The following is a 22,841-nucleotide window of genomic DNA, read 5'->3' as shown; positions in this document are numbered from 1 at the left end:
AGAAAGTAAAATAAGCTAATACTTCAGTACCGCAACCAAAGAAGAATCTACTGGTCAAAGTAACTCAACTACTTCTTCAAAGAAGCAACACACACTCCGAACAAATAACTTCAACACAGAACTGTCAGGTCCAATCAAATTTTTAAATACAACTGGTGTAAATTGCTATGCAAATGTAGCAATAAATATTCTATTCCAATTGGCACCAATTGTTGACAACATTTATTTACACAGTACAGACCAATTGTGTTTGCAAATGTTAGTCCTTCATAGAAATGCAACCAACAATCCTGACAACACGTACAGTGTTCATAGAATAAGACAAGAATTGGACTACTGTGCTGGAATGATCAAATTCACTATAAATTCACAAGAAGATCCACAAGAATTTCTAATGTACTTACTACAGGTACTGGAAAACAAAAACATTCCTATAAATGAAATCTTCCAGATTTCATATATGTGGAAACATACATTGGGCCTCATTCCGAGTATGGCGGTAAGGGATAGCGGCCACCGCTAACGAGAGCGGTGGCGGTAATCCCTTACCGCCATACTCCGAGTTCCCTTAGCGCCATGGTGCTTTTAACACCTGCTTTTAGCAGGCGTTAAATACCATGGCGCTAAGGGACCTTGATGTTAATTACGCCACCGTAATTTACGGTGGCGTAATTGACGCCTTCCCCACTCCCATTATGCCCTATGGGGCAAGAATGGGAATGGGGAAGGGTAAATGGGGATTGGGGAATTACCGCCCCGCCAACCTTGGAATGGGGCGGTAATTCCGCCAACCACCAAGGCGCTGCCGGTCCGGGTACGGCGTCAACCAAGGCGTTAATAGCGCCATTGGTTAGCGCCGTACTCGGAATGAGGCCCATTCACTCTCTGCAGCCATGTGGCACAGGAACAGGTCCCTAATCTACGCTTTGTGTATGTATCCATACCTAACTGTGAATCCATTCCATTTCAGCAACTTGTACAAAATGCAAACCATGGCAGATTATGTACTACCTGCAATTCAGATAATCGTTCCACCTTACAAATGGTAGCAAAAACAGCTGGTCAAGTATCACTTGGTAATAAAACCTTCACAACAATAGGTATAATCGACCACGCAGGAGCCACAACCAATGCAGGTCACTACACTGCATATATAAAAAGGAATTGTGGATGGTTCGAATGTAATGATAGTATGTTAGGGAGAATTCTCTGTTTAGGCTGAATTTCCTAACCTAGTGAGTCCCCCAGCAGCTTTGCTGGATTTCTGGAGTTTGTTTTTTTCCATCCTGCCAAGAGTGAGACTCTTTTTCTCCCACTCTTGGACATGAATGTGTGTTATTCCTTTGAATATCAATGTGTTCTATGGGCTATGGGGTCTTTTACTCCATAGGGTCTCATATGTTTTACTATGTGTGTTACACCGCACCCTCCATGCCGTAACACTGGGGAGTCCTAGAGGATACCCACCATAGACTCCATACCCTGGGACTGACTACTGTCTCCCAGGGCATGTAAAGTCACCATTGGCTTTACTAGACCTAAATTTACTAACAGAACTAGTACAAACCATCCTATTGTGGACGTACTAGTGGGGGTAATTCGATTACTCCTGGGTCTGTTATTCGAGGGGGCACTGTCCCGTCCCCCCTGGTCGAATTTTGGCTGGTGGCAGTGGAAACTACTTGTTATATTCGACCCCGAATATAACTCAATGGGATTCATCCCATTGTTGGAGGTTAATACTTTTTCTCGTTAATCTCTAACGTACCACCGGTTTATTTATCTTAAATAAATCTATCGGTTGGTATTTTCTGCAAGAACTCGGTTTTTAAAATGGCGTCTGTGTTCGTCTCTGTGACTCCTAAAACAAAGGTTGAGCCCTTTGTTCCACTTTTGGCGGGCTTCTACACAGAAGCCCTCCAAAGTGGTGCCATTCTGCCTGGGTACCACAGGGGGTGTGGGAGGGGGTTTAGGCACCCTGGACTGAGTTGCCTTGCCATCTCAAGTTCCACTCTGGTGTTATTGGCCCAAGTGGTGAGCCACCCCGCTCACCACTTAGCGTGTTTTGATTGACAGCTAGGCTGAATGAATGGGGGTTTTCTGCATAAAAGCAGGGCTTTTGGGACTGGATCTTCAGAAGTCGCCACAGGACCTAAGAATCCGACGAGGGTAAAGCTGAGCCGACCTGCAACGACGACACCTCCGGTGGAGCCCTGCGGAACCGACTCACCACTTCCCAACGACAGAGGAGATCTCCCGGCTGGAGAGTCTTCTTCCCCTGACTGGTGGGAACAACCAGTCCCCTTTGCTTTTTCTTCGCTTCCAGGGCGTAGTGGTCGAATTGCCCGTGCTGAGCACCCCGGCAACCGGATAGCCACTAACCCGTACCGCGACCAAAAGGTGGTGCCTTGTGACGGAGCACTCCGTGGCTGGTCTCTTCCCTGGTGGTGCAACGATCTTCAAATTTCCTTCGACGACGAGAGCATCTCTTCTCTTGGCAAAGCCCCAACTTGCATCCACCACCAGGAACAACTGCCCCCTCCGGAGCTGTCTCTCCACATACAAGGTACCGTGTCCGCCTGGCTTCCCTTGTGTCAGTTAGCGTGAGGTGTCTTAATCCTTGCCTCTCCATTGGGTCGCCTCCAAGCCTTCTTAACTTTCTGTTCTGAACTGGTCCAATCTTTCTATAACAATTTGCGACAAAGACTCCAAGTGCATTTCCACTGTGATACTTTTTGGGACATATCGCCTTGCCTCTCTCCGAGTGGGCCTGGCCTCTGAACTTTGCTATCTACCGTAGACCCTGCCTTACTTGCCTTGCATTTGTTCGTAAAAGTGTTGGTACCGAGTTGATTTCATACCCTGCCTTTTCTCTCCCGTCCTAACGAATATTAGAGTGCCATCTAGGTTAAAGCATTCACCTCTGTCTGCAAATAAGTGGTGCCATTAAACCTAGACTTGTCGGACTATTGTTAGGGGGATTGATTTACTGATAGTAATTGTGATTGAAGTTGTTTGCCGTATTAGTGCCAGTGTGTTTTCCATAGATGTGTTTTTATAAATAAATAACTATATATCTTTACACCGAAGCCTTGTTCCATGTTTGCTTGTTTTACTGTGTAAATTGCCCTATTTTGTATACTCCACATACTGCCTAACTCTTCTTGAGGGAAGTCTGACTGCTCAGCCACAGCTACCAAGTGAATCTGTGTGGTACAGACTGCTACCAAGTGGGTTTACTGCCAAACACCTTGAAGAGGGAAAATCGAGATCAAACCCATGCCCCCTCACCCCAGGCGCATATACAGAAGAACAGCAGGAAGAACAAGGAGCGCACTTATCATTTGAACCAGGCCCCAGCGCACCCATGGGTGACAAATATGCTGAAACACACCCAGTTCACCAACAGTGCAACTTCCATGTTACATTAGAATCAATGCTGCAATATCAGAATCTATAAACACAAAAATCCCTGTTTAAAGGCTTGCAAATGCCTATATGAATTAACATGGTCTAATTGCACAGTGTAAAGCCATGTTTCAGGAAAATTACAGCCAAGTTAATTTCTCTCACTGAACACTGGCTGCAGGAGCCTTCAGCAATGTTCCTCGCAAAACCCCGAGCTGCCAAGGTCGCACATTCAAGATAAGATTGCTTTCTGCAGACAAACATTTTTAATTATCCACAAATGCGAATAAATCACGGCAACCCAGTGTGCTTTTTTTTTCTTTCTGGGAAAGAAAGACATTTTCTCAAGGACTCGCACAACATTTGAAACATAAATTGTAACAAGAATGGCGCAGCCCAGCTAATCAGCGCTCAGAGCTCAAGCGCAAACTGCTTGTTCAGCTAAAAAGTTATGGGAACAAAGTCATAATGTAACCAATTAGAATTAGGTAATGGGGGCTGGCACAGCTAAACCAACCCACTGACGCAAAAGGCTAATATCCAATTGTCAGGCTCTCTATAAGGGCTACATAGGTAACCTATCACTTAGCAGCCAATAGCAGGAGGAGTTAGGTTTCTGGGAACTGATCCAATTCTGTGAGGTCAGCCTGCAGTGTGATTATAAAGCTGGCTTGCAAGCCAGCCCCGGGGGAGACGGCGCCTGAACTCTCGATGTGCACGATGCTCTGCGTGTTTTTTTTCTTTTTTGCTGCCCAGAAATAAACGCAGTTTGGAACATGCTGCTGCCTGCTTGGGACTCTGTTGCATTTCTGGGGGCCATATGGGAGGTGTTGGGGTCTCCCATAGCTGGTGAGGGTATGGCTGCTGGCCCCCACTGCCCTGGTGGGTGTCCAGCTTCTCCCCAACAAGTTGGTGCCCTCTGTGAGGCTCATTGCTCATTGTAACATGGGTGAATGAGCACTGCCTGCACAAGCCCTGCGTTGAACTGAACTCCCTGCCGCCGGCTCAAGGAAGCTGTGGGACCCTCGCCTGCACCTGAAGACCACCGGAAAACGCGTAACCGGCTAAAGGCTTCGGGGGCCACTTGGAAATACCCCGCTTGAGGGCAGGTGAGAGCCCTGCAGGAGAAGGGGTCCGGTGAAGTGCCTTGAGGGGGTGTCCAGCAGCGGAGCAACTGCCAGTGCAGCATAGGAAAATGTAAGTCAACCAGCAACATGGGCTTTGGGGGGGGGAAACGTTTAAAGTATTATGATGCATTGTTGATCAGTATGTTGCAGAAATGTTAAGTTCTTTTGTTTGGGTAGAAACTGGGGGAGGCATTGTAAATTGGGTGGTGGGTGATTGTACATTGTCGCAAAATTCAGCGCATTGGTGGTGATCGGCACGTGAATTGTAGTTGGGACTGGAGCGGTGGCAGTGGTCCCTTCTTGTGTTTTTGAGCCTATTGGGTGGGGTAGTGACTCCCCACATATAGGACAGGAGTGTCGCACTGGTTGGTCTGGATGGCGATTTCATGTACGGGGGTCTGGATTGCCTATGAATTGACGTTGTAGATCAATGAGTAGATGAGGTTCCCTGCTAATTGAGCGTTTTAGTTCAGTGAGTGGATGATGTTTCCCCGCAGGAGGTAGCTAGATTGTTCCCGAGTGCGGAAGATAGTTGGCTGGTTAAGGTCCCCTGGTGAGGAGCGTATCACACGTGAGGCGACGCAGTGTGTGCAGTCCAATTATAAGAGTTTTTATTATAGTTTACCTTGTTCCAGTTGAGACAGGAAGACAGCTGTGGGGATTGTGGGGTTTTATTTTGGGTTTTTTGTGGGGTTGGGAGAAATGGGTTATTGTTCTGTGTATGCACATTTGTCTGTTCATTTGCACTGTGCTTTTAGTTTGGTGACGTCACCTTCAGATTGCTGCATAGGACACAGAGTTTTGATGGTGAGGAGATAGTGGTGTGGTTTTGGATTTGGAGAATAGGTGACCCAGAGGCGGTGTGTGGAAGACACATGCGCAAGATTGTGGGGGTGTGCCGGAGAAGGCAATGGTTTGGTGAAGATGGCCTGCACGTGGAGTGCACTGGCTAAGGTGCGGAGCCGAGAAGGCTCACAGAAGTTGAAAAATGTTCAATTATCTTCTAACTTTTGCTCCCTGAACAGCGGACTATCGAAATTTTCAATTGAATAGAGGTAAAATGTATCACACAATACAGAAACGACTCCCCTTCACCTGTTGTGTAGCACACAGCTTCCATGCCGAAATAAGTAAGTAAAACATAGTGTGCAAAGATTCAAAAGTACTGAAGGTAAATTAAAAAAGACCATGGCTGCTCATAGGCGGCTTCTCCAGAAGCGTGCAGCAATCGCTAAGGACAGACATACACAGCACTTACACGGGAATAGCTTTAAAAGCACATGGCTACAGTTGAACTGTGTGCACGAAGGAAAGGGAAGATGCGAGGGGTCAGCTGATGCTGAACCAGCGCGAGCAGAGGGAAGAGGGGACTCACCCTTCTGAACCTCCGGGAGTGTAATATTTGATGACACAGATGGTAAGCAAGGAATGCATTGCATGAGAGAACTGAAAACAGCAGAAGGACATTTAAACACCACACACACAATCACAATATACACAAACAGGAAGGTGCAGAACAACCCACTAGCAGCACAGGAGTGAGCAAGGGAGGGCTGCAGTGCATGGAAGCAGATTTGAAGGCACAGGTACAGAGGAATTACATTTATAGGGAAGATAACGGGGGAGGTGCAAGGAGTGACAATAGCAACAGAGAGGGGGAACTGGAAAGGGAAGAAAGGGATTGGAGGAGGAGAGAAGGACTGAACGAGACAGCACAGCCAAACATGATAGAGGATCAGTAAGGGGTGGTGCAGCATGCATGGGGTTATGGAAGGGAGGAAGGAATGATAGCGCGCTAGACATTGACTGTGTGCATTGTAGATTGTGGCAAGAAAACGGCATGGGCAGAGAAAGGCAGATGAGGACAAGTAGGCACAAAATAAATTATTAAAGTATGCAATGGGAGGGGCAGTTAAAAACAGCCTCAACACACACGCACAAGAATCACAATAGCAGTGTCAACAACCACCACAATATGCACCGCCCATGTGGGGAGGATACATGGGGCAGGATGGGATCATTTCAGCAGACACCACAAGCACCAACGCAGATACTGTCACCACTACATGTACAGACACAACAAATGACAGCACCACTACCCCAGGACTGACTAGAATCACAACACAGGGGCACTGCTCAGCAGCCAGCACCCATACAGAACACTGACACAATAGCAATGGTACCGGTTACATGACTGGGTGGGGTCTTCCTGATGGGGAACAAACCTTTCAAAGGACATAGATTGACATTATACCCCTAATAGGACAGCCCAAGACAAAATTGATTTGACTTACTCTGCCACACACACTCATGCTCCACATCCCCGACAGAGCGGGCGAAACGCACGCCGACACACACACTCACGCACACTCAATAATGCAGAGGACAATTGCATAGGGGTGGTGATAGGTATCAAAACATTTTCTTTTCTGGGTGATAGTGGGGCGACTAGGCCATGCATTAGGGAAGAGACATTTGTGACATCATGAGCGATGTGGATATGACCACCTTATTAACAGAGAAATCCATAACTTGTTAAACACCAGGCATACACATGTTGAAAGTAAGGAAGATTGTTTAAGGATAATGAGGGTACACGGTACAGAGGGGATGCATAATGATAGCGCATCACAAGAGAGTACATTTAGCTACATTTTGAGCACACATCTTTCAGTGAGGAGACTGGGCTCATGAATACACGATTAACACAGAACAATTAAATGAGACACACAAGGTGGAAGAAGGTGCACTTGAGGGGGGAGACCTACATTTCATTGACAGTTCACCACAGGAGGAGAGAAATAGGGGTAAAGGGTGGATGATCCATGTTCCCAACAGAATTAATTTGGCGACAAAATAACAGTGCAAGTGGTGATGCCACTAGCGCTTTTGAAAATAGCACTGGCACAAATGCATTAGCCAACACACATAGGGAAAGAGGTCATTGCTGCACGAACTGGAGCATGATGGTTGTATTAAAATTTGAGAGCAGATAGTGGGGGGATAAATATATTGTTTAAATGTAACAGTAATTAAAGTAGTGGAGTAATAAAATACTAGACTAAATGAGTAATTAACAGAGTAGGTAGGGTTTAAAAAGTGACATGGGGTGGGATAGAGAGAATGGGAGTAAATTGTGACGGTTGGGTTTGAAAGAAAAGAGGAAGTAAATAAATAACTAAATAAATACAAAAGAGGGGGGAGAGACAGGTAGCGAATAAGTGGTAGCGAATTTCATTAGTACCAGCTTAAAGTGCCTGCAGTTCACTGCGAGGCACGCCCTGAGAAGTTGAGAGAGGAGCCATAGAAAAAAAAAGATTTAAAAACCCTGCGATTATCTTAACTAAGTAACATGGTGCACTTAATTTAGAAACACAGCCACCCTATATGACAAATTTACCACCCTGACGTTTCCCTATTTAGCTTGTCAGTGCCTGATGCCCCACGGGACAAAGGCATGCACTATAAATAGCTTACAACAAAAGCACAGTAAATATAAAGATCCAAAGGTCCATTTGTACACTAGCACTTAAATTGCGTATATATGATCCAAGTGTGTAATGAGTATCTTCACATAAATTAAGTGCCTACCCATTTTCTAGTTACATTTCGAATTGTGTAACAATTTACAGTCAGACCGCCATTGAACGCCACCAGGTGGTGACAGGATGGTGCACAGGTGTACCATTGGCTCCTCCCACTAGGACACTGAATAGTGTGAGAGTAGTGCAGAGAGGTTAGGTCAAGAAATTGAAGAATATGTAAATTCTCAGGTCTCAAGCGCTTCCATTTCATTTCTCGCCAGATATAAAGGACCCAGGGCAGGCCTTAAGACAACGGACAACCAACACCCAATGGCTATGGACTACAGTGGGCCATTTTCCCCTCCTGACAGACTTTGTTAGATGTGTGAGGCATCAAGCCCTACAAAGCGGTGGCCACCCTGGCAACGAGGGAGCAACGATGAACAGGGCCAACGCAAGAGATTTTCATGAACTGCAAAATAGCACGAACACTCCCGAGTTAGGGAAACATGGCCATCCTATGGTCCAACGCACACTAGCAACTAGAATAGCGACTGACACACGCATTTCCAAAGTTTAATTGAGTTTCATATTACATTTTGTGCACCTACAGCTGTAACAGTGTTTTGTTCCTTCTCTTTTCCCCGCACATGCAGGTTGTTGCGTATGTATGCTGTTAGAAATGTGTAGGAAATTTCCTTAATATTATCTTCCATTAGAAACTGTGAGGCCTACTGATTAAAACATCGTGTAGCATTCCCCACTCAATTGCCCACCCTATCAAGAACCTCAGACCCCTTAGAGCATGTTTCCCTGAAGTATATTTCCTTGCTTCCATTGAATAAACAACCAAAGATTTTCCCTACCCATATTGAGAAATTTTGAAAACACGAAATGTCCAGGGAGAGGTTTGATTTTTGCCCTTAGTGATTGTTTAGTTCGCGGAGCTTGAGGTTACTAACAAGTACTAACTATTAACGCCTTTCTTGTGATTTTCAGGCGGGCAACTTTATCATCTCATCAGCTGCAAGGACCCAGCAGCGTAAGTGGTTATGGGCAAGCAAATAAGGACTTTTACCTTCACGATGGGACTATTAATGATGAACGAAATAATGGGGGTGGTAATTTGAAAATTATTTGTAATAGTGAGCATTACCGCTGTATCCCCTGCTAACATTCCCTAACCTAAGCAGGAAGAGTTACGGCGTCAGTGGGTGAGGAAAAGCTGCTGCTAAAGTAAGGAGAGTTAAGGGCAGACACAAAGGGAGTAAAACATACACATAACACACATAGCAGAAGTGACCAACAACATGCACACATGTACAAAATTGGTAGGGACACCACTGGAGAGAGCTGTCCTGACTGTTCTTTAACATATGCCGGAAAAGAATTGATTACAACAGAAATTACTACAGCAGAGCACGACGCCCATGGATGCCAAGGTGCGAAGAAGATTGCAAGGGAAGACAGCAACATTGAGATTGATAAAAAAAAAAAAAATAAAAAAAAATAAAAGCGGGGTAATCCCCTATGGAAGATGATTACATAAAGCAGCTAATTGGAGAACAACTGTCTGTGGAAAGTGACCAGAGAGAGAAGAAACAACGAGCAAATGCACAAGTGAGCAAGCTGCAAGAAAAAAAAAAAAAAAGAATAACTAAATAAATAAATAATAAAAGAAGAAAGAAAAACAAAAAGAGAAGAAAAAATAAAATAAAAGAGACAAAAATATGATAAGTGCCTAACGGAGTGAGACAAAAGAGCAAAGATGGTCACTTGGGTGGAGAATGAAGAAGGACGTATACTGTTAAGGTACCAGCGTTATGTTACCAGCACAACAGTGACAAGAAGTGGACAATCATTCTGGATGCGAGAAGGTTGAGAGAAGTTGCGAGATGAGAGCAGGAACATCACTGCTTATGGACTACTATTGAGCACATGCATCCAAAGATCAAGAGAAACTACCACTGAATTGGGGAGGAGAGTGTTCATTGGTGCGCATCAGCATGCCCTTGCTGGTGATGACCAAGGAAGATGTGAAGAGTGACACATTCACCAAGATGGAAAACAACGGAAGAAGAGAAACAGACAGAGGAGTAAAAAGAGGGGGGAATTACTTCTCGAGCGAGACAGAAGAATGATTGGGTGAAGTACCAGCATACTAAAGAATGATCAGCAAAACTGCATCTGAAAAGAGAAAGCAAAGAACTAGCTATCATGACTACCTGGTTGATTGAAGGTGATAACGGAAGGACTAGTACCGAGCACAGCATCATTGTGCAAGATAGAGATACATTGCAAGATGTAAGTGTAACGCTCACCTGATTCTCGCAGAGGCGCCGGTCTTGACTGGGCGACTACCGTATCTTCAAAGGTGATGTGTAGCACCCGGTTGGCTCTTTGGGCTGGACCTCTGTGCACTGTATGCCTGACGTGTAGAGTAAGATGTCTGCAGATAGAAAATATGTGGTTAATGAACTGGGGTTATTGGGGTGTCCCTATCTCTTTCCTCTTCTCCTCTCCTGTAGACCCCCAAAGGTTAACGCTCTCACCTTAGGTAAGTGAATGCCGAGCTCTCCATCTGCCTCGGGGCAGGGTGCTGTAACCCGTTTCTTCACTGGATAGGTAGCGCAGGCCTCTTGACTTCAGAGGACTGCTGTCCGTCGTTTACTGCACGAACGGTAAGTTTCGAGTCATTCAAATGTCTTTAAAGTCTTTAGTAATGATGTCTCTTGTTTTGCAGGGTTCCGGCGATGGCGGATGACGGGCTGAAGTGAGTTGAAGATGGAGCCCGTGTGATGAATAGAAGCGCCTGGAAGCACGTAAGTAAGCGCTTGTTGCCTGCTTCACTATGCGCTCTAACTGTCTTTTTATTTTGCAGGTACGAGTTCGGAGCGGCTGCAGGGTGCCGGAATACCCACTGGATTAGATGTGGAAAGGAGTAATGGCACGTGAGTATTAAAGTTCCCCAATGTCTTTAAACGCACCTTGTTTTGTCTTTCAGATGCGGGATGAAGCGCCGAAGGCCTCCGGAGCGTGCGAAGAGTTGGTAAACTTTTGTCTTTCAGATGCCGGAATGCAGTGTGAAGACCTCCGGAGCGCACGAAGAGTAGGTAAGCCTTTGCCTTTCAGATGCCGGAATGCTAACCTGTTCTTTCTTGTCTTTATAGGTGTTGCTGAAGACTGGATTCAGGATGGTAAGCCTTTGCCTTTCAGATGCCGGAATGCTAACCTGTTCTTTCTTGTCTTTATAGGTGTTGCTGAAGACTGGATTCAGGATGGTAAGCCTTTTTCCTTAGGCCCAGGACCGGATGCAGAAGACACGATGAGCGTTCTGCTGCAGAGGTTGCAGAATAACGCAAAGCAAGATTCATCCACCGGGTGTGGTTTAAATAGCCTCCTGTAGTGCTTAGGTGTCTCCTTCCACAGCCACGCCTAAGTAAGAAAAGAGTTCCTGGTAAGAAAAGAGTTCCTGCCTTCCAGAAGAGTTCCAGTGTTCTGAATCTAGGGAGTAGCTCCAGCCCCACCCAACAGGAAAAGTAGTTCCAAACAGAAGAGGATCAGAGGCTCAACTGGCAGGCAAGTAAGCAGCATGGTCTGCTGAAGGTAAGTCCACCCAAGCATTATGAGCCCGGCGCTTCCAGCGCTGGGACTGGGCATATTTATGAGCCTGGTGCCACTGGCGCCAGGACTGGGTCCAAAAGGTCCCAATTGGGACTGGTTGGCACTCGGAACCTGGGTTATGGATCTGCTTCCAAGGGAGTTGGGAAAACCCTGACCTTTTGGAAGCAGAGATCATGACAGTACCCCCCCTCAAGGCCCCTCCCAAACCGGGCTTCTCCGGGGGTTTTGGCTTGTCAGGAAATGTTCGGTGAAATCTTTTGATTAGGCGAGGAGCGTGGACATATTCAGCAGGTTCCCAGGATCTCTCTTGGGGGCCGTAGCCTTTCCAGTCAATTAGGTAGAATAGTTTAGATTTGGAGATCTTGGAGTCCAGAATGCTTTTGACTTCAAACTCGAGTTCTCCATCCACTAGGATAGGTTTTGGAGATTTGGTTAGTCGGGTTTGAGGTTGCACGGGTTTTAATAGAGAGACGTGGAAGACCGGATGTATCTTCATGTGCGGGGGCAAGTCCAACTTGACCGTTACTGGGTTTACTATGGTAGTGATGGAATAGGGACCAAGGTATCTTGGGTTGAATGTGCGTGGCCCTTTTAGAGATAGATATTTGGTGGATAACCAGACTTGATCCCCTACTTGATAGTGAGGGGCTTCCTTCCGATGTTGATCTGCTCCTTTCTTGTATTGTTCTTTAGCCCTTTGAAGGTGAGAAACAGCTTCCTTAAAGGCTTGGGTGATTGTAGAATGCAGGTAGTCTACTGCTGGTGTTTCAAGATCTTGGAGGGGATCCAACTCCGAGGTTCGAGGGTGACTGCCGTACAAAAGAAAAAACGGGGTTTTCCCAGTTCCCGAATGGACAGAGTTATTGTAGGCATACTCGGCTATCCAAAGGATATCTTTCCAAGTTTTTTCAGTTTGTTGCAGCATGCAGCGTAAATACTGTTCCAGAGTTTGATTGGTCCTCTCGGTTTGTCCGTCGGTCTGAGGGTGGTGACTGGTCGATAGTCTCACATCAATTTGAGCCGACCGACAGCAACTTCGCCAAAAATGAGAAATAAATTGACTACCTCGATCCGAAATTAGAACCGAAGGAAAACCGTGCAGTCGGACGATGTTTTCGAGAAATTCTCGGGCCGGAGTTGCTGCTGTTGGCAAGCCTTTGAGCGGAATGAAATGCGCCATCTTGGAGAATAAGTCCACGATTACTAGAATCGTATTGTATCCGGAGCATGGAGGTAGATCGGTGATGAAGTCCATAGAAAGCGTATGCCAAGGGCGAGGTGGGATGTCAATAGGGCGTAAGAGGCCTGCTGGTCTTTCCTTTTGACTCTTGTTTTGGGCGCATATCCACAGGACATTATAAAGTCTCTGATATCTTTTTTCCAAGACGGCCACCAGAAGTAGCGCTTGATCTTTTCTGAGGTCTTGGCTATACCGGGATGACCTTCCATTAAAGAGTCGTGATAACAAGAGATTACTTTTTTCTGTAAATCTGTGCTGGGTAGGTATAATCGTTCTTGGAAATACAATAAGTTGTCCTTTACTGCAAAGTCCTTTCCCTGCAGATGCCAATTCTGTATGTCTGCTGGAGTTACAAGTTGCCTGGCTTTATCCTTGACTTCCTCTATGGATTCTGTGGTGATTACACCCAGAATTCTTTGTTCGGGAATGATTGGTACAGGTTTAGGGTTGACCAAGTGTTCTTCCACTCCCATCCGAGAAAGGGCATCGGCTTTACCGTTCTTTGTACCAGGTCGATAGGTAATTATGAAGTCAAACTCGGCAAAGAATAATGCCCAACGGAGTTGTCTAGAGGATTGGGCTTTTGCGGTCTTCAAATATTGCAGGTTTCGGTGATCCGTAATCACAGTAACGGTGTGTCGGGCCCCCAGCAGATAATGCCGCCAAGCCTTAAAGGCAGACTTGATAGCCAGAAGTTCCTTGTCAGTAATCGTGTAATTGATTTCAGGAGGCGAGAATTTGCGGGACCAAAATGCCACGGGATGCAACTGATTGGTTACCGGGTCCTTTTGTGATAGAACTGCCCCCATGGCAAGGCTTGAAGCATCAGTTTCCACGATGTAGGGGAGTTCGGGGCGAGGGTGTTTTAAGATTGGTGCAGAGATAAATTTAGTCTTCAAATCCTGGAAAGCTTGTTCCGCCTCGGTAGACCATTCAAAACGTTTGTTTTTCTTTAACAAGGCAGTGATGGGCTGGACTATTCGAGAGAATTCGGGGATAAACCTGCGGTAAAAGTTAGCGAAGCCTAACATGCTTTGCACACCTTTTACGGAGGATGGTGATGGCCATTTGAGAACTGCATCGACCTTCTTTGAATCCATACGCACTCCGCCAGGTGATAATATGAATCCCAAGAATTCAACTTCAGTCACGTTGAAAACACATTTTTCCAACTTAGCGAAAAGTTTGTGTTGACGCAATCTTTCGAGGACCATTTTCACGTGTTTCCGATGTTCAGATTCCGATGAAGAATAAACGAGGATGTCGTCAATGTAAACAACAACACATACATCTATGAGCTCTCTGAGGACATCGTTCATAAAATATTGAAAGGCGGCCGGGGCATTGCAAAGTCCGAAGGGCATGACCTGATATTCAAATAGCCCATACTTGGTGCGGAAGGCCGTCTTCCATTCATCGCCCTCTTTTACTCGTACCAAGTGGTAAGCTCCTCTAAGATCCAGCTTTGTATATATGCATGCTTTTCTGACTTGGTCCAGGAGTTCAGGGATCAAAGGTAACGGATATCTATTCTTAACGGTGATCTGGTTCAGGGAGCGATAATCGATACAAGTTCTAAGGTCTCCTTCCTTTTTTGGAACGAAGAACAAAGCTGAAGAAGCAGGGGACTTGGAAGGACGAATAAACCCATTTGCCAGGTATTGATCCAGGTATTGTCGAAGGTGAAGGTTCTCAGGCTCGGTGAGGGCATAAATTCTACTACAAGGAGGAGTAGATCCAGGTATCAGGTCTATCTGGCAGTCATAAGACCTATGAGGAGGTAGAGAGTTAGCCTGATCCTTCCGGAAAACATCTTGGTATTCTAGGTATTCGGGAGGTAACTGGGGAGTCTCTGAAGAAATTGCGGCCAGTGCAACACCAGGTGGAGGGTGACAAGTAGAGACACATTCTGGAAACTGGACCGTTCTTGCTCGCCAATCGATCAGAGGATTGTGTTTCTCTAACCAAGGTATTCCTAGAATAATCTGAAACTGAGGGGCCTTGATCACATCGAACACGATCTTCTCATGGTGTCCATCTTGACTTACTAGCGTCACCTCTTGAGTGGTATGCGTTACTGGCCCGGAGGCTATCTCCGTACCATCCACCGTAGTAATGACGTCCTTTACAGCCTTGGGACAAAGAGTTAGATTCATCCTCAAAACCATTTCATGATCCACATAATTGCCGATGGCACCGCTGTCGACGTAAGCTTCAATTGCATGTAATCGATCCGGATTATCAGGGCTAATGAGGACCATAGGTATCACGAAATGCGAGGTCACGGAACTGGTTTTCACGCTCGCCAAGAGGACCTCTATTCTTGTCGGGCGAGGTCGTTTCCCTGCTCAGAGTTTGTAACTTTGGTAACTGCAGCTCCTACTGCCTTCTTGGCAGGTTTCACCGGACAGTCTCGAAGAAAGTGCCCTGAGTTTCCGCAATATAGGCATAATTGCAACTGTTTCCTCCTTTCCCGCTCCCTTTGTGTTAGAGGACCTTTCAGACCCCCTATTTGCATGGGTTCCCCGGAGTCTACTCCTTTGGAAGGAGTTGGCGGTTTGGAAAATACTCGAGCATCAAACTTGGAACGATCGGCCTTACTGTTCTGCAGCCTGTGATCTATTTGAACGACCAAGTCTATATAATCCGAACAGTCTTGTGGGGGATTCACTACTTGGGCTAAAACGTCTTTGAGCTCTCCACGTAGACCTCTATAAAACAGCGTAATCCTTTTGTCCTCAGGCCATTGAGTTTCCACTATTAGTCTATTGAAAGATGCAATATAAGCCAAAAGGTCTTGATTACCCTGTCGCAACGAAAGAAGCTCATTGTCCAAGGCCTGCCCTGTGAATGTCTTGCGAACAGTTTTTCCATACTAAGCTGAAAGGCTTGAAAATCATGGAGAACCGGATCATCTTGATTAACTAGAGGGATCGACCAGTCTGCCGCATTGCCACTAAGGTACGAAAGTACAAAAGCTACTTTTGCTTGATCAGTTGGAAAGGCTGCTGGCCGGCATAAGAAGTGCAACCGGCACTGATTGATAAATACTGCAAACCTCTTTGGGTCACCAGAAAATCGTTCGGGCGGAGCCAGAGGTACATTCCCAGGTAGGTTGATCTGCACTGGATTCATAGAGGATGTTGAAGGAAGATTTGCCCCTGATGCGGGTAACGGGGTCTGTCCGGCTTGTGACTGTAGTACTTGTCTAGCAAGATTGTCTGTTCTCTCCTTGGAAATAATTAGTTCCCTTCTTAGAGCATTCGTTTCCTGACGAGCTGCATGCACTTCTACCCTTAGTTCCCCAAGTAACCGGGCTAGGGGGTCAGTATCCGAGGTTTCCATAGCGCCTGGGCGAGAGTTTTGCTGTAGGCTTTGCGTTCTGTAACGCTCACCTGATTCTCGCAGAGGCGCCGGTCTTGACTGGGCGACTACCGTATCTTCAAAGGTGATGTGTAGCACCCGGTTGGCTCTTTGGGCTGGACCTCTGTGCACTGTATGCCTGACGTGTAGAGTAAGATGTCTGCAGATAGAAAATATGGGGTTAATGAACTGGGGTTATTGGGGTGTCCCTATCTCTTTCCTCTTCTCCTCTCCTGTAGACCCCCAAAGGTTAACGCTCTCACCTTAGGTAAGTGAATGCCGAGCTCTCCATCTGCCTCGGGGCAGGGTGCTGTAACCCGTTTCTTCACTGGATAGGTAGCGCAGGCCTCTTGACTTCAGAGGACTGCTGTCCGTCGTTTACTGCACGAACGGTAAGTTTCGAGTCATTCAAATGTCTTTAAAGTCTTTAGTAATGATGTCTCTTGTTTTGCAGGGTTCCGGCGATGGCGGATGACGGGCTGAAGTGAGTTGAAGATGGAGCCCGTGTGATGAATAGAAGCGCCTGGAAGCATGTAAGTAAGCGCTTGTTGCCTGCTTCACTATGCGCTCTAACTGTCTTTTTATTTTGCAGGTACGAGTTCGGAGCGGCTGCAGGGTGCCGGAATACCCACTGGATTAGATGTGGAAAGGAGTAATGGCACGTGAGTATTAAAGTTCCCCAATGTCTTTAAACGCACCTTGTTTTGTCTTTCAGATGCGGGATGCAGTGCCGAAGGCCTCCGGAGCGTGCGAAGAGTTGGTAAACTTTTGTCTTTCAGATGCCGGAATGCAGTGTGAAGACCTCCGGAGCGCACGAAGAGTAGGTAAGCCTTTGCCTTTCAGATGCCAGAATGCTAACCTGTTCTTTCTTGTCTTTATAGGTGTTGCTGAAGACTGGATTCAGGATGGTAAGCCTTTGCCTTTCAGATGCCGGAATGCTAACCTGTTCTTTCTTGTCTTTATAGGTGTTGCTGAAGACTGGATTCAGGATGGTAAGCCTTTTTCCTTAGGCCCAGGACCGGATGCAGAAGACACGATGAGCGTTCTGCTGCAGAGGTTGCAGAATAACGCAAAGCAAGATTCATCCACCGGGTGTGGTTTAAATAGCCTCCTGTAGTGCTTAGGTGTCTCCTTCCACAGCCACGCCTAAGTAAGAAAAGAGTTCCTGGTAAGAAAAGAGTTCCTGCCTTCCAGAAGAGTTCCAGTGTTCTGAATCTAGGGAGTGGCTCCAGCCCCACCCAACAGGAAAAGTAGTTCCAAACAGAAGAGGATCAGAGGCTCAACTGGCAGGCAAGTAAGCAGCATGGTCTGCTGAAGGTAAGTCCACCCAAGCATTATGAGCCCGGCGCTTCCAGCGCTGGGACTGGGCATATTTATGAGCCTGGTGCCACTGGCGCCAGGACTGGGTCCAAAAGGTCCCAATTGGGACTGGTTGGCACTCGGAACCTGGGTTATGGATCTGCTTCCAAGGGAGTTGGGAAAACCCTGACCTTTTGGAAGCAGAGATCATGACAGTAAGAGAACAACAGAAGAAGTTATCGGAATGCAAATAAGAGACATGGTGAAAGGAAGAGCCGGACTAAGATAGCGGTGTGCAACATGGTTCCAGCAGTAATAAAGGTGGCCACTCCCTGTGATCAGAGGAAGTACGAAGGGAAGTGAGTGTGGTGGAACACAGAAGGAGAACACTCCTATATGTACTGTTCATCAACAACAATGCACAAAATTATGGACACTTCAAGGAATTGACAAAGATATGCAGACCCGGAAGGAGGTGAATGTTGCTTGGTGGTGTGGTCGACAAAGTCGACCAGAGGGGGGACTGAAGAGGGAAAATCGAGATCAAACCCATGCCCCGTCACCCCAGGCGCATATACAGAAGAACAGCAGGAAAAACAAGGAGCGCACTTATCATTTAAACCAGGCCCCAGCGCACCCATGGGTGACAAATATGCTGAAACACACCCACTTCACCAACAGTGCAACTTTCATGTTACATTAGAATCAATGCTGCAATATCAGAATCTATAAACACAAAAATCCCTGTTTAAAGGCTTGCAAATGCCTATATGAATTAACATGGTCTAATTGCACAGTGTAAAGCCATGTTTCAGGAAAATTACAGCCAAGTTAATTTCTCTCACTGAACACTGGCTGCAGGAGCCTTCAGCAATGTTCCTCGCAAAACCCCGAGCTGCCAAGGTCGCACATTCAAGATAAGATTGCTTTCTGCAGACAAACATTTTTAATTATCCACAAATGCGAATAAATCACGGCAACCCAGTGTGCTTTTTTTTTCTTTCTGGGAAAGAAAGACATTTTCTCAAGGACTCGCACAACATTTGAAACATAAATTGTAACAAGAATGGCGCAGCCCAGCTAATCAGCGCTCAGAGCACAAGCGCAAACTGCTTGTTCAGCTAAAATGTTATGGGAACAAAGTCATAATGTAACAAATTAGAATTAGGTAATGGGGGCTGGCACAGCTAAACCAACCCACTGACGCAAAAGGCTAATATCCAATTGTCAGGCTCTCTATAAGGGCTACATAGGTAACCTATCACTTAGCAGCCAATAGCAGGAGGAGTTAGGTTTCTGGGAACTGATCCAATTCTGTGAGGTCAGCCTGCAGTGTGATTATAAAGCTGGCTTGCAAGCCAGCCCCGGGGGAGACGGCGCCTGAACTCTCGATGTGCACGATGCTCTGCGTGTTTTTTTTCTTTTTTGCTGCCCAGAAATAAACGCAGTTTGGAACATGCTGCTGCCTGCTTGGGACTCTGTTGCATTTCTGGGGGCCATATGGGAGGTGTTGGGGTCTCCCATAGCTGGTGAGGGTATGGCTGCTGGCCCCCACTGCCCTGGTGGGGGTCCAGCTTCTCCCCAACAACCTATAGTCCTAAATCTTTTGCAGTGGTCCCAGAGGGAACTGCACAGGTTTCCGCCTAACATAGTACCGTTACTCTAAAGCAGAGATTACCAGCAAATCTTGTAAACGCTTACTTAATATTCTAAAAAAACAAATTTGAATACATAATGTTTATGAATATAAGCAAAACTTCAACTTCAAAACTATGCACAGTTATAATACGCCAACATGTATCTAACTGCCCCAAGATTCTGCAACAAGCAAACAGATAAATAAATACCACTAAAATGTAACAAGAAATAAACAGTTAGAATACGCCAACAGGTATCTAACTGCCCCAAAAAACTGCAACAGCCCAACAGATAGATGAATAGCAAAAAATTTGAAATAAACAATTAGAATACGCGAACAGGTATCTAACTACCCCAAAAATCTGCAACAAGCCAACAGATAGAAGCTTAGCAAGAAACAACAAATAAACATTGAAACAATGAAAGAAATATATTGTACCACAACATAGAAGTTTTTTTTAATCCAGCATGGATTTTCTTTCCCACAGACCCAATGATTTAAAAAACAAACACAGAAACTGAGAAAATTGCTCAGTACAATGGTTTGAACTATAGTACTTGTAAAGTACTAAAAATGAGGGTAAAAAAAATACGGAAATGTCTATTATGCAATGCAATAACTCATTATGAACTACCTACACTAACATATTATCTTTCTTATATCAAAGAGATCAAAAAAGAATGTCTGGTCCAATTACCCATGTTATAAAAAACTGCATACAATCACAAAAAACTCAACCAGTAAGTATACAATAAATGGACTCATAAACACTGCTGCATAACACACCCATTCAAGCAAATATCTAACCATAGACCACAATCCAAAATGTTTACTTCCATGGCTATCTTATGCCGCAGTCCTTGTTACAATCTTTACAATCTTAACTTCATAGCCTAGCCAAAACTTCACATACAAAATCTATAAATGAAACAGTACAAAAACTTTTGGGTTGTGGATATTTGATGAGTGTTTGATTCTATGGGTGTGTTATGCTGCGGTGGTTGTGGCCAGGGCCTAGAGTCTTGGGTGCATGGCCGAAAGACTCGACGGCCTTCGCCCATGCACCCAAGACTATAGGCCCTGGCCACAACCACCGCAGCATGACACACCGGTGCTACCAATTATTTTGACTGTGGTATGTGGGCTGCTTATAGGGGATATTAATTACAATCAATGCTCTACTAACAACCCAAAACCAACATCATACTAATGTAAAATAGCTATTAGTGCATTTATTATGTCCGTTGACAGCCGCGATGACCGTGAACATGGAGAACACATCAGGGGCACCTGCCACCTAAACAAATACAGTATTTGACCAATCTCTTACTCCCCAACCCTCCGCAAGCACTCCTACACACCAACGCACTCCTACACACCAACACACTCCCCAAAATTGCATTTTGCTTCCGTTCGCCGCCGTGCTATCCAAGATGGCGGGCGCATCGAAACAATGTGATGCACCTCACGCCTCACATCAGCCAATCAGCAAACACGTTGCGTGTCCGCAGACATGACACAAGCCAGAGCGAACAGGGAAGTGTGTCCGCGGAGCAGACATAGATATCACTAACTGTTTTGCCTTAAGTTTTGGTAATTAAAAAAAAAACTACTGAATGGATTTACACCAAATTAACAAAAGCACGCTTTTGTGACTAAGCCGCTGCTCCTGCCACAAATTTGGTGGAAATCCATCCAGCGGTTTGGGCTGTAGGCGTGAGCAAAGTTTTTTCCCATTATGTCTATGGGAAAAAAATACATTTTGGGGCCCCCTCTATAACTTTGCCCCACCTTGACCAAACCTCACCAACCTTTGCACAACAATTCAGATGGGTCATATACTTTATTTGCAAAGTTTGGTGAGGATTCATGCAAGGGGAGCGAAGTTATAAGCCGCCCAAAAAGTGCTCTTCCTATGGATTTAGCAACCTAACCATAACTACATGGCCGCTACTGCAGGGCATGTAATATATATATATATATAGAAGCCCTGATAAATCTATAATAGAAATTGCAAGACACACAAAAAAAGGCAAATAGGTGCATTCGAAATGATGCAAAATGCTCCGCCCTGGAGAGGGGTTTTAACAAAGACATGAGATTCACGCCCAAACTGTATCGCATCCTTCTGTTTCCTCTGTGATGACTACCCAACCCTGCACCCAATCTTGCCCCAATCTGCAAGACACACTGTGGCATAGTGTAATGGAACACATTCTCCCTCTTGTTCTCAAGGTATGGGCAAATCCGTTCCCAACAACATTGTAGGTATTTGATAGGACAAGCACAGCGCCAAGGAACCGCACAGACCTTCAAAAAGAACATGTATCTGAGCAAGAAGACCTCGAACCTGAGGAGCTGTACATAGAATAATATAGTGTGCGGTGTCGAGTTGAGCCCCCATGGCAGAAACCTGAATGTGATAGGATGCAGAGGTGCATGCACAGGAGGATAAAGTGATTTTCCGAGCATTGCCCCGGCAAGTGCCAAAATTGGGATGTGGCGACAGGCCTCGAGGCTCCAAACTCAGAAACGGAACCACTGGGCCGCATCTCTTCCATGGCCGATTCCTTGCAAGGAGGAGCACAGTCCGCATTTCTTAAGAGTGGAGGTTGGTGATAGCGCCCAGACATAAACACTTCCCCGCCAGCGGGCATGTTTCATATCTTTCCCTTTGTGCAACAGCACATAATACCAATAGAATGTCTGTGCCCCGTGCCCCGTTCAGAATATACGGCTTCGTTTCCTGGATGAATGATCTAATAAAGAGATCTATGCAATGCTGAGAGCTTGCCAGCACAAGCATGTGCTAGCCTAGTAAAGGCCGCATATTTTTTTAAAAGGCACCTGAACTTTACAAAACATCTTCAGTCACCAAAAAAAAAATGTTGACGCAAACAGAGAGACTTCTTTTTGGACATATTACTTTCATGATCATTTTAATCCACTGAAGGCGAAAGGAGACCCCAAATCATAGAAAAGATCATAAAAATGTGGCAAGAACAATGGGTAAAAGGATTCAACTGTAGGCAACATGATAAGATGCAACCAGAGGTTACAGCCCAACCAAGATGGAGCCGAAAATGTCATTGGTACTAGGAAACGTTAATAAACAGACTACGAATAGGGCACACAGGTCTGAATAGTAGGCTAAAGACAACTGGGCGTCAGGAGGACGGTAAAATGCTCCTATTGTAGAAAGGAGGAACCAGTGATGGACTCTAAACAATAGACGCACAAAAGAGAGTGTTGACACACGCCCTAAAGGCATTGGGAATTACTGTAACAAATAATTTGGCATATTAAAAATGGGAGGAAAAAAGGAAAAAATAATTTTGAAGCATATCATGTCATCAACAATGAAGATGGAATCTGATGATATAGCCGAAAGGGCTTTCTCAAAGAAGAAAATAAGATATAGGGAAAAAAGAACCGCAGTAAGAAAAACAAGGTAACAAAAAGAGGCAAGTAAGGATCAGAGAAGTAAAAAAGGAAAAGGTGAAGCTATGGAACGCGTGGGACCTGTGGGCGTACCGCACCCATCATTAAGGAAGAAAAGAAAATTAAAAGAAATCAATTTGTCCTAATATACTTTTTTTTTGCACAATTCGACAGAA

This window comes from Ambystoma mexicanum, chromosome 6p (assembly GCF_040938575.1).
Source record: "Ambystoma mexicanum isolate Mex_15411 chromosome 6p, UKY_AmexF1_1, whole genome shotgun sequence".
Taxonomy (NCBI): domain Eukaryota; kingdom Metazoa; phylum Chordata; class Amphibia; order Caudata; family Ambystomatidae; genus Ambystoma; species Ambystoma mexicanum.
Note: the sequence above shows the minus strand (reverse complement) of the source record.